The following is a 13,469-nucleotide window of genomic DNA, read 5'->3' on the forward strand; positions in this document are numbered from 1 at the left end:
TCCATCAGGCAGCTGCAGCTGATCCAAAACGCTGCCGCCAGAGTCCTCACAAACACCAGGAAACTGGACCATATTACACCGGTCCTTGAATCACTAGACTGGCTTCCTGTGAGTCAGAGGATAGATTTCAAAATCTACCTCTCTACGAAGCATCCAGACCCCTTAGGTCATGTGGAACTGGCTTTAAATCAGGACTAAAAACACTATTGTTTACTGCAGCGTACTCTTAACTTTAACACTTATCTGCTCTACTCTACTGCCCTTACTTTTTAACTACGCAATGTTTGACTTGTGCTTTTTTATTATTTATCTATTTCCTTATCCTGCTGTATATTATTCTTATCTTATTGGTATTTTTATTTATATTTCCCTGTTTTAATTGACAGTTTTTACTGTTTTCAATTGTGTCTTGCTCTTTTAATGTTTATGTAGAGCAATTTGAATTAACTTGTGTTGAATTGTGCTATACAAATAAGCTTGCCTTGCCTTGCCTAAAGTAAACCTAAATCTAATATAAATACTGTTTGAATCAGGGGTTACCACTCACCTGGACTGTAGCAAATGAATGGATACTTTCGGTCACAGGGCACGTCCCACCATCTTCCAGAGAACCTGAAATCTGCGGCTGCACAAGCCTCATTCCCCCCGTAGTTATTAGGTTGACTTGGCAACCAGTGGCTGAGGGAGGAGCTGCTTCCATCAGACCACTTCCAGGAGTCTCTGAAAAGGCCGATCCAGACTCCTTTTCCTCCTACTGGAAACAGCTCCTGGACCTTCTGGTTCTCTGCCTGGTTTCTCACACTGGCCAGGTCTGTGTGGTGTTCTCTGCAGTAGCTCTGGGCCTCATTCCAGCTCATTTTAACGTCAGTGAGTTCAAATGTCACATCCAGCCCTGAACATAGAGCAGAGAGAAATGCTGTGCAGAGGCAACATAACACACAACACTGATGCAAACTTTATATCTGAGTTTTTCTGCGTCTGAATATTTTTCTCAGCAGTCTGATGTTTCTTAATGAATGTGAGCATGAAGCTGAAGTCACCGTGGAGCTGTGTGCATATCAACTCCTTCTCTTGCAGCCCTGTTGACTGAGACAGTGACGTGGGATAAAGCTGTTAATGATGGAGCTCTTTATAGAAACAGAGAAATGAAGGCAGGACTCATCTGCTTTAAATGAGCTTCATGTAACTGGAGACAGAGAGGCAAAGAGCAGCAGAGAAGGGGAGAGGTCAACAAGCTCAACTGCTCTGTTTTACCTTCACTCATCAATATTCTCACCTGTCACATCACAGCACACCGCCTGATAGGGGTATGTGCAGATGGCATCGTTCCATTTTCCACTACTATACATCATTGTGCAGTGTTCTGCACCGAGGTAATTGTTCGGTTCTCCAGTATTCCATCGTCTGAAGCTTGTGTCTGACAGTGACCACCTCCAGCCGTTCACGTCATCGTACAGTCCGATCCAGGCGAACTGAAACACATAATTATATTAATAATAATATTCATGTGTCGATATGAACAGTGAAACAGGTTCTGCTTCCTGTAATAATTGCTGCTGTTTGTACTGGACATTAAGAGATCTCTTATAATACACGTTCAATGGGGAACTAAACCCTTTGTCCTCATTCAGTGTAAAAAAAACATTAAAAGTTTCTCTGAAGTCTCAGGGCTCAGATTGTAAAACTTTAAATCCATGTGTCACTGACATGATGTCAAAAACATGTTTTTTTGTTTTTTTTAAAGATGATTTTTTTGGGCATTTTACTGCTTTATTAGATAGAGACAGATAGAAAGGGGGAGACATGCAGCAAAGGGACCTCGGGCCGGATTCTAACCCGGGTCTGCTGCAGCAAGCACACGGCCTTCATGGTAAGCACTCTATCAGTGTGAGCCACCAGGACACCCCAGTCAAAAACATGAGAAAGAGGAAAGTGAACTCACAGAAGAAACTCCTGCTGTTTCTGCCTTTCCGATCAGGGTCTCCACATCCTCCATGCTGTCTACAGTGGCCAGGTCTGTGTATTTATCTCTGCAGTAACTTTGTGCTTCAGTAAAAGTCTTCTTTTCATAAATGAAATGGAACTCACGTCCAGCACACAGGCCTGTAGAGACACACACACATACTGATCACATTTATGATATAAATAACTTTCTATACATGTTCACTTTGTAATTTTACAGTTTAATGGATTCAGATGTGTCATTGCGTTTGTAGTAAAATCAAGAATGTATTCAAATTTAAATACATATATTATTATTATATAAAGTTTAAAAATATTTATTATTGATTGATGATGTTCATGCTACTACATGCAACAACCTATTTAACCTTTTTAAAATGCTAAAATATATTTTCTCGAATGTGCATTATCTGTAAAATGCAAAGTACTTTAAGGAAATCAAACAAACACAAATATATATATATATTTAGATAGATAGATAGATTACTTTATTCATCCCCGAAGGGAAATTCGGTTGTCACAGCAGTCCGGTATTCAAGTACAATAAAATACAATAGAATAAAATACTGAGGTAGCATTAATAAAAACAACAATAGAAAAAAAGCACAGAATAGAACAAGAACACTTAAGAAGTTAAAAAAAGAAGATCAGTTGGTAGGATGGTTGGCAAGATGATGGTAATAATTAAACTGGTGATATGATGCAACAATGCTATAGTGACTAGACGGTATATAATAATAATAATAGTGCAGTATATAATATATATAATATAATATGTAATAATAGATAATAAACAATATAAAATGAAAATGAAAATGAAAAATATAAATAAAGTAATTATAAGTAAAATAATATGACATATAATATATAATAATAATAGTAATAATAAATATATATATTAATAATAAATGTCAAAAAGCAGAAATGTATGTTTACAGTGTGTATATAATGTATGTATATGTCTTATTTTTCATATTCTCATTCTGTCCTCTATATCTATGTGTCTGTATCTTGAACTGCTGTGACAACTAAGTTTCCTCTCTGCGGGAAAAATAAAGTCATATCTCTTCTCATCTTTTATCTTAAGTACATTTACTCAAGTACTGCACACAAGGACAATTTAGAGTATTTTCTTTCATGCATTTTATACCTGCAATAATATAATATAATATTATATTATATTATATTATATAACTGACAATATTTCACACAGACAGATTGTTCTTTTTACTTATTCTGCATTTAAAAACAGGACAAATTGATACAACACAACACAACACATTGTTGTATTTTAAGATTTTTTGCCATGTGATCTCTTCCAAATAATCTGAATGTATGATAATAAATAATAAAGTATGTTGTGTAATAAAGTATTTTGGTAGGATAACATCAGGGCAGATCTAGCAGGGGCGACATGCCTGAGGGCTCCACATGTCAATCAGAAATAAACTTAATAAAAAAGAACTGAGTTTAATTAGTGCAGGTATAAAGTGAAACCCAGCAGTGAAAAACAGAGACGGAGCACATTTAACTGATTTATATCTCATACATTTAAAAGAAAAATTAGAGAGGTGACAAATGAATCAACATCAATCAGTCTGCTTTAGTCTGTTCATCAATCATAATGTAAGTGAAGGGCATCATTAAAGAGTTGTGATAAGAGCTCTGCAGCCACAATGATATACCAATGTAGTGTGAATATAAAAGAAAAGAAAGACTTGCCTGGTGTAGCCAAGAGCAGTAGAAGAACCAGCAACATCTTGATTTCTCTCTCGCTTCATGTGACTGTCACACTTCAGACTCGCTGCTGTTGAAACAGATGAACAATGAACAACACCTCAGTATTATTCAAACTACATGGCCCGGTCAGATGCAGCAATTATTCAAATTCTGCATCTTTTCCTAAACAAATGTAATCTCATGTGTGACACTGTTTGTTTGGTTGCTGAGTGATGTGGCAGCTGACAGTTCACTGAGGAGGAAACACAGAGGAACACACCTGGGAGGAATACAGCACATATTCAGAGCCTTTACTGCAGTAAAAGTACTCATAGTACACTGTCAAAATACTACACTACAAGTCAAAGTGCTGTATTCAAACCTTACTGAGAGTTAAAGTATATATGTTGCAGTAAAATGTTTTCTGATTCTCTCTGATGTTTCTGGATGAATATTCCTGCTGCATTAATGTGTTTGTTGTATTTTACTGCTGTATATGTTTGAACTCCTTTATGTCCTGTTGGCTAGTTTAATGTGCAGTGATGCATCATATTCTATGAGATCATCATATGTTTGTAGCGTGGCTGTCCTGTGAGAACCACGTATCTCTACAAAGTCACAAAAACAGCTGTTTCACCTTTGTGACGAGGACTTTACAGCTGAGCCCAGAGGGTTTTTAAACTGATGACATAAAAATGTATAAATAAATACCTAGAAACCTTAAAACATACACAAAAAATACATACACACACAAACACACACAACAAACACACACACACAGACAGACAGAAATACAACAAACACAGACGGACACACACATGAAGTGTAATACAGGACGTCATCAGGACTTTGTCAGCTGGTTTGAGCTCAAGCAGCTTCAGCTAAACACCAGCAAGACAAAGGAGATGATCAGTAAGTTGAGGAGGAAAACATCCCACTTGACAGCGGTGAACATCCAGGGATTAGACATGGAGCTGCTGGAGAACCACACATTCCTGGGTGTTCACCTCAACTATAAAGTGGAGTGGACTGAGCACAGCCGTGCTGTCTACAGGAGGGCCAGAGTCTCCTCCACCTGCTGAGGAGACTGAAGTCCTTCAGAGTGTGCAGGGACCTCCTCAGGACTTTTAGGACTGTGTGGTGGCTTCAGCCATCCTCTGTGCTGTGGTCTGCTGGAGAGGGGGCAGTAGGGACAGAAAGAGAGCAGATAAAGTGATGAGGAGAGCCAGCTCTGTCCTGGACTGTCCCCTGGACTCCATAGAGGAGGTGGCTGAGAGGAGGATGTTAGTGGAGCTGACATCCATCATGGACACCACCTGTCAAGGTCAAGGTCACGTTTATTTCTAGAGCACCTTATATACAACCAAGCTTGACCAAAGTGCTTTACATAACTGAACAACAACAAAAAATCCAATCCAATACAAGATACATAATTGAATAACAATAAACTCACAAATAAAAATAAAAGACAATTTCATCTAATAATATATGAGATGAGATGTACAATACAGCACACAGAAACAACTTTCTTCTCACGCAGGTTCGAAAGCCTTGGAGAAAAAAGGAGTCTTAAGAGGAGATTTAAAATTCTCCAAAGTCTTTGACGACCGGATATGCAGCAGTAAACTGTTCCACAGCTTCGGGGCAGCCACTGCAAAAGATCGATGGCCTTTTGTTTATAGCATTTAGGCACATCCAGGTAGGACTCATTAGACCTCAGAGCTCTGGTCGGTCTGTGAACCTGTATGAATTCAGTCAAATACGCTGGAGCCAATCCGTTTAAAATTTTAAAAACAAACATCAGGATCTTAAAATCAATTCTGCAACGGACAGGAAGCCAGTGCAGAGAGGCCAGAACTGGGGAGATGTGTTCCCGTTTCTGTGTGCCTGTTAAAAGACGCGCTGCAGCATTTTTAGTTTTAGGCGTCGCAATGAGCGCTGGTCTAAACCTACATACAGCGAGTTGCAAAAATCCAGTTTTGTTGAAATAAAAGCATGAATAACCTTCTCCAGGTCACTAGGAGAGAGGTACGGTTTTACCCTGGCCAGAAGTCGCAGCTGGAAAAAGGCACTTTTGACCACATAGCCGATTTGCTTATCAAGTTTAAAATCACTGTCGAAAGTGACACCAAGGCTCTTAATGACAGAGCAGTTTTTTGAACCCAGGGAGGGGGGCAGAGCATCAGCACAGTCGCTGTAATGTTTATGACGCCCAAACACAATGACTTCTGTCTTGCTGTCATTTAGATTTAGGAAGCTGAGGCTCATCCAAGTCTTGATGTCAGTTATACAGGCAAGTAAAGATTGTACAGAGTCTTTACAATTCATTTGTAAGGGGAGATAAATCTGAACATCATCAGCGTAACAATGAAAAGACACATTATGTTTGCGGAGAATGGAACCAAGGGGCAACATGTACAGTGTGAACAGTAAAGGGCCTAGAATAGACCCTTGAGGCACCCCAGAAGTAAGAGGGGCCACACTAGAAGAAAAATCTCCCAAATGCACGAGAAGCTCCGGTCAGTAAGGTAGGACTGGAGCAGCATGAGGGCAGCACCCTTGATACCAACATGCTGCTCCAGGCGTGAGAGCAGGGTCCTGTGATCTACCGTGTCAAATGCAGCGGTTAAATCTAATGTCACCATGATGGCAGCACATCCAGAATCAACAGTTAAAATAAGATCATTAAAAGTCTTAAAAGGGCAGATTCTGTACTATGTCGAGGTCTAAAACCAGACTGGAACTTTTCACAAATGTCATTGTTTTCCAGAAATGATACCAGCTGGGTAGCCATTACTTTCTCCAACACCTTGGACAGAAAGGGGAGTTTAGAGATAGGCTGAAAATGAGCAAGGATGGATGGGTCAAGGCTAGGTTTTTTGATTTGTGGCTGCACTATGGCATGCTTAAAAGGAGCTGGAAAACAGGCTGAGCTAAAACAAGCATGAAACAGTAATAAAATGAATGAGCCCACAGAAATAAAAACCTTTTTAAAGAGACGAGGGGGATTCTATCTGAAGGGGAAGTTGTGGGGCGTAGTTTCTGCACTACATCCAACAGCTGAGACAGCGATTAAGGTTGTAGGCTCAGCCTACATGACACTGTGGGCTCCCTGAGGAGCTCCTTCAGCAGCACACTGTTACAGCCCCGGTGGAAGAAGGAGAGCTTTCACAGCTCTGCCAGACTCTACAACACCTGCTGCACCTGATCCTGTTGAAGCTTCTCTTCACATCACCACCACACCTTAGTCAGCACCAATCATTGCTCTACTCACCACACCTTAGTCAGCACCAATCATTGCTCTACTCACCACAGCTTAGTCAGCACCAATCATTGCTCTACTCACCACAGCTTAGTCAGCACCAATCATTGCTCTACTCACCACAGCTTAGTCAGCACCAATCATTGCTCTACTCACCACAGCTTAGTCAGCACCAATCATTGCTCTACTCACCACACCTTAGTCAGCACCAATCATTGCTCTACTCACCACAGCTTAGTCAGCACCAATCATTGCTCTACTCACCACACCTTAGTCAGCACCAATCATTGCTCTACTCACCACAGCTTAGTCAGCACCAATCATTGCTCTACTCACCACAGCTTAGTCAGCACCAATCATTGCTCTACTCACCACACCTTAGTCAGCACCAATCATTGCTCTACTCACCAGAGCTTTCTGATATCATCTGGATCTGTCTGCTCTTCATTTTTACCTCACACTGCTACTTGTTACTGTCATTTATATTCACACATTTTGATTCTGTTTCTGCTCAGACACAGACAGACAGAGACACACACACACACACAGACACACACACACACACACACACACACACACACACAACACACACACACACACACACACACACACACACACACACTACACACACACACACACACATACACACACACACACACACACACACACCACACACGCACACACACACACACACACACACACACACACACCTGTACTGTTACATGTTATTCGGGGTATTTCCAAACCAAACTCAATGCAAATGTGATCTAATTATAACAGCGGCCAGGTGAAGTTTCTGTACACAGACAAACCTTTAGTGGACTGAAGTGAGTCAGAGAGGTGACGTGAGGACGACATTCAACATTCAGTTTACATCTGGAAACACAGGTTGTGTGTGATTCCACCAGTAATCATTTTAACAACCAAAAGAAATTAGATTTTTTATTCATTTATCCTTTAATTAGCCAGGAAAGTCCCATTGAGATATTTCTGACCCAGTCATCATTAAATTAATCATCTTATTGTAACATATTGTGATATTGTGATCCAGCAGCACTTTTCTCCTGTTCTGAAATTATTTTCATGAAGTGTAAACCCTTCTCCTCCCCCGTGAGTTTGCTTCATTCATTCTGGTTGGTGTTTTACATTCCACCGCAGGCCAACGTGCCCACCGACCAGAAACTGTGTGGAGTGGAAACACCCGGACTCCTTAATGATTGTCCTCTGACTTTAACAAAGGAAACTGTTACATTTTATTTGAATAATTATAAGAAGGCAGATAGACAATGTGTTTTTATTCACTGTAGCTCTGTGTCTTTTTCTCACAGACGGACCTGAGACAGTCTGGTTCTCATAGTATGTTATCTTGTTTAGGCTAGATACACACACACACACACACACACACACACACACACACACACACACACACACACACACACACCCAGCTGACTCTTGACTCCACCTGCAGGTGGATGACAGACTCCCTGTCAGACAGGAGGCATATGAGTCTGAGGAAACTGGTTTCACTGCAAAGTGAAATAAAAATTAGGTGTATTTTGCTTAAAAATAGCTAAATTATCTGCCAATGGAACAAGAAAATTAGTCTTGTCAAGACTTTTCAAAACAAGTAAAAATATCTAATCTTAATTAACCACAAATACCTTAGAAATTGTGTATTCTGACTAATAACAAGTTAATTTTTCTTGATTCTAATGAAATACACGTGACCTATTTTCTCAATATGTTGAAAAATATTCTTGAATTAAGTAAATGCTAGAGCCATCATCTTGACATAATGGTATGCATAGGCATTATATTTCTTGAAACCAGCAAAGTCACACTACTAACTAGTCAACTTTTCTTGATATAGCTCCAAAGATTTTTCTCTGTATGTAGAATATTTTTCTTAAAATTCTTGACATAAGGCAATTATTAGTGATCCTGACAGTACTAGAACAGGAAATGAAGCAGACTTCCATGAAATGCTTCTTTATTTATTTAACATGCACATGAGCACAACAAAACATCCTTCAAGGTTAAAAGGTGAAAGTGAGACTTGTAAAACAGTCATACTCACACAGATACATATTTGAATACACACACACACACAAAGTAGTGTGCATGCAGCTACATATCAGCTGGACAGGTAAGAACAGGCAACATTAGTGCACAGCAGAGTATGTATGTGTGTGTGTAGCATGATATGAGGTGGTGTGAGTGGGAGGAGCCTAAACTGAAAGGTAAACTGTATAATAATATACATAATATGTAAACATCTGATACAGTGCCATATTCTTGTGAGACCTCAACAAACTGTATCACCCAAGGCAAACAATAATGGAACCGGGCATCAACTTTAATATTCATGCACTACTCAGTGATGAATCTGTTCCAGTCAGCGATAGCTTTTGTATATGAGGACGTCATATCTCTTTGGTGTATGGCGTCCATCAGTCCCTCTGTCTGCAGGACAGACAGGAGTGTGGCTATGCATTTGGGCCAGGTGAGGTGAAATGTGTAGTAGCATGGCATTATGTCCATTACGCTGTCAGCGATGTCCTCTTTTGGAAAGATGAGCACAGGCTTGGTGCCAATGGCCAGGATGCAGTTGGTCTAGCACACGATGATGACAGGGCTTAGGAGTGGTCCTGCTTGGAGGAAGGAGTTGGGGTCTTCTGCAGACTGACACACAATAAGAAAAACAATCACAAAACTGTTGTAATTACGCACCGGGGCGTCAACTATGTTGGGGTAACTGGTTACAGATACCAGTTGCCTTCATCAAGGATCACCAAAAATGTTGGGGATTAAGGATGGCTCTTTTATGAATAAATGATAACCTTGCACAGGGCGTCAAATATATTAATAAAAGGGCGTTATCATAAATGCTATCCCTTTCATAAGGATACCAAATATGCAGAATGAACCTGAGCAACACTTGTGTGGATCTCACGGTTCAAAAGTGTGGTTGGATGGCTATAAGAATTATTAATAATTATCATAAACAATTATTAATTATAAGAAATTATATGACTTGATTTACTCTAAGTCAGCTCGTAAAAAGGGGCACCACTCTGTAAACAGAGAAAATATAGCCAATTCACCTAAATCAGTCTCATAAAGTTATTAAATTATCAATTTGGGACACTGATTATTAATTATGAATATAATTATAATCAAATTACCATATTAATATTTAATAGTGGTTGAAGGAATCGTGAATTCTTGACACAGCAGAGGTCAGCATATCGTTCATAATATACAACATTAAATAGACAGCATTCGTAATCAAAAGGTATTTATTCTAAACAAGTAAAGCAAATAAAAGCACACATCTATAAAATAGAGAATACGTTACAAAAGAGAAGGAAACGTGTGTGTGTGTGTGTGTGTGTGTGTGTGTGTGTGTGTGTGTGTGTGTGTGTGAGGGGGTTACCACTCCTCACACAATGAGTCGTAAAACTCCAGCTGTGAGCCAGGTGACGGTCAGGTGACGAGTCAGGCCTGGTCATGTGGCAGGGTGAGCTGTGTTCAGCTCCAGTTAATTTAATCAGTGTGTGAGCAGGTCAAAGGTTAGTATAGTTAGTTGCATTAAGACTGACTGTCTGTATAAAGCAAGATTAACATACAACTTTGACCGTAACACGAATGTCACATAAATATACTTAAAACACATATAAACCAAATCATTAATCACAGGTCAAATCCTAGTTGCTAAAGTCCTTGCTGATTTCTTATCTAAGCCCAGTTACATTACTCACGAGTCCGGTGAAAAAGGGGGGAGAATCCTTTTCAGCAGAAGAGTGGAAGAAGGAAGTTGAGTTCAATAATTTGCCGTCTTTCAAATTAAGTTGCTGGTTGTCCTTGTTGTTGAATTAGAGCTTTCTCTGACAGATGCAATGAACTTTGTGTTCATTAAATGCAGCCTTGGTGTGTAGAGAAGGTCAGAGTTGCCGTTGGTTCAGAATTCCTTATGGAAAGGAGATTCTGGTTGTTGGAGCCTCACCTCAGCTACAGAGGATCTCAGCAGGGAGTGAGGGAGGAGGGGGGCTGGTGGATCCAGGCCTCTGGATCCCCTCCTGGAGATGCTTCCAAGCAGGAACGGTGGAGAGAGAGCCGGTGGAGAGAGAGAGGGGGAGGAAGGGAGAACTGTCTGCTTTATAGCAGGCCAGAGGACCTCCTGTGGGGTCAAAGGTGCCTTGACCAATGACATGACACCTGGAAGGTGTCATAAATGCAGTGCATTCTGGGAACTGAAGTTCTTGAGAGGGGACAAAATGGAGGTTCTGCCATTTTGTTGAGTTGACTCAAGACAATGTCTCATTTAGCCCACAAATGTTAAAGTCCACAAATGAACCAAAAATTCACCTGTGGTAGAATCCCAACAAAACAATTCACTATTGAAGGACTATGGTCAAGTCGTGGAACACAGAAAAAACTGTATACTGTCATAGATGCATGAATATCTTACCTCAAGGATGTGAAGCATCCTCTCACTTGCATGTGCTAACTTCTTGGGTGGAGCAACAGGTGATGGAAACATGTCCGGCAAAGCCTTGATCATGGCAATGGTTTGCTTTACTGTGAACAACAAAGCAGTATGATTTTATTTACTGCAGTCAGTTACTTAAAAAATAAGACAAAAAAACATTACACAAACATGGTCAGCAATTAGGTCTGTAATCACCTTTATTTGACAACGGCGGTCTCATGACTTTTTTGAAAACTCCATAAAACTGGGCCCTCTCACAAAAGGTCCCTGAGCGGTTCTTCAGCTCAAGTATGAAGTGAGAGTTTCCTTGATTGAGGATCCTCTGCAGTTCATCCATTATCTGCCACAGAACGACAGGTATGAAAAATATCTTTGAAAAATAAAATATCAATGTGTAAACTAATGTCTTACTACTACGATCTTATCAAACATAAACTTAAATTGATTTGATTTAATTACATGATCCAGTTCTCTGAAGAAGGGATGTGCTTGAAGAACTTTGGTAGGTCTGTCCTGCTCTTTCACAACATCAGAGTCAATGTAAGCCCGTCTTGCTCGGTATTCAAGGTCCAAGAGCTGGGCAGCATCCTTCTTGTTGGGTCTGGGCCTGGATTTGTATAGCTCTTGCAGAACCTTGTAGTGTCTCGCCTGCTTCTGTGGGCTGTCAGTAGTTTTAGGCCCTCCTGTTGAAATGAATTTACGATCAATATTTCTACCATTACAGTTTTAAGAAATATAACAAAACAAATACCCAACGTATAATGAATTAATAGTTAATGATAACTCACAATCATTAAAAAAAATGTAAATATAAAATTAAACTAAAGCATTCCCCCTTGTCAATACTAGTAGTAGTTTTAACACCAAAACACAATCTCAATTTGTGCTCTTACCATCCACCCAACATGGTCTCACAGGAATCCATTAAATAGCCACGGATTTGCTTAACTCAAAATCCGTGGAATAGCCACGGAATCACTCAAATTTCCGTGATACTGACACGGATTTCGCTACAATGCAAGTTAATGCCCCTGGTCCTTCAGCTTCTGTTGGAGCTGACAAACATTATTGCTCACACAGAGAGATTACATTCTGCTTTCTTCTTTACATTTAGGCATTTTTATGCTTTATTGAAAGTGACAGAGTGAAAGGGGGACAGAGGGGAAGACATGCGGCAAAGGGAGCTCAGGCCCGGATTCGAACCCGGCTCCGCCGCAGCAAGGACTCAGCCTACATGGCAAGCGCTCTACCAGTGTGAGCCACCGGGACGCCCCCAATAGGGATCTTTCTAAGGTGAGTTCTGCCCTCTGCTGGACAAATTCTGCATTGCACCTGCATTATTCCAGCAGGAAGACTTTGAGTGGAGTTTTCTACATCATTGCTGCACAGAGACATTGCAGAGTGAATTTGCCCCCTGCTGGTCAAGGTTTGTATTGCACTTCCTTTTTTTATATTTTATTCATGAATTGAATTTATTTTTAGATTTACATTTTAAGATTGACCTTTTATAGACATATTATTTTACATTGTATTGTTACATTGTATTTATACCTTTGTACTTACCTTTTAACAAAATTTTTTTACATTTCATGCATGAATTGAATTAATCTTTATTTTTTATATTTACATGTACCATTTACAGAAACCTTATTTTACATTATATTATTGAATAAAGTTTATACCCACTTACAAATGAGCCTGAAGGAAGGATGTCCCTCTCTGTGGACCAGTCTCTGTGTTCCATACACCGCACAACCTCAGATTCTGGCATAAAAATCTTTAATGCGTAGGGACCCTTTAATGTCGTTGCAACTGTTCTCACTGTGTTGGTCAAATTTTTGACCTGAGCAGGTTAAGAGCAGTGAGGTTACGAGCTCTGCTCAGCTCATGTCTGAGGTTGTTAAGGATGTTTCTTAAGTTCTTCTATGTTTCTGATCTGGATTCAGTCTGGGAGGAATCTTTCACTGCACTTAAATCCTGATTACTGAGTTTACAGGATGAGGTTTCCAGCTTTAAGTTACTGTCTGTTCTTTC

Source organism: Centropristis striata, chromosome 5, assembly GCF_030273125.1.
Source record: "Centropristis striata isolate RG_2023a ecotype Rhode Island chromosome 5, C.striata_1.0, whole genome shotgun sequence".
NCBI classification, from domain to species: Eukaryota; Metazoa; Chordata; class Actinopteri; order Perciformes; family Serranidae; genus Centropristis; species Centropristis striata.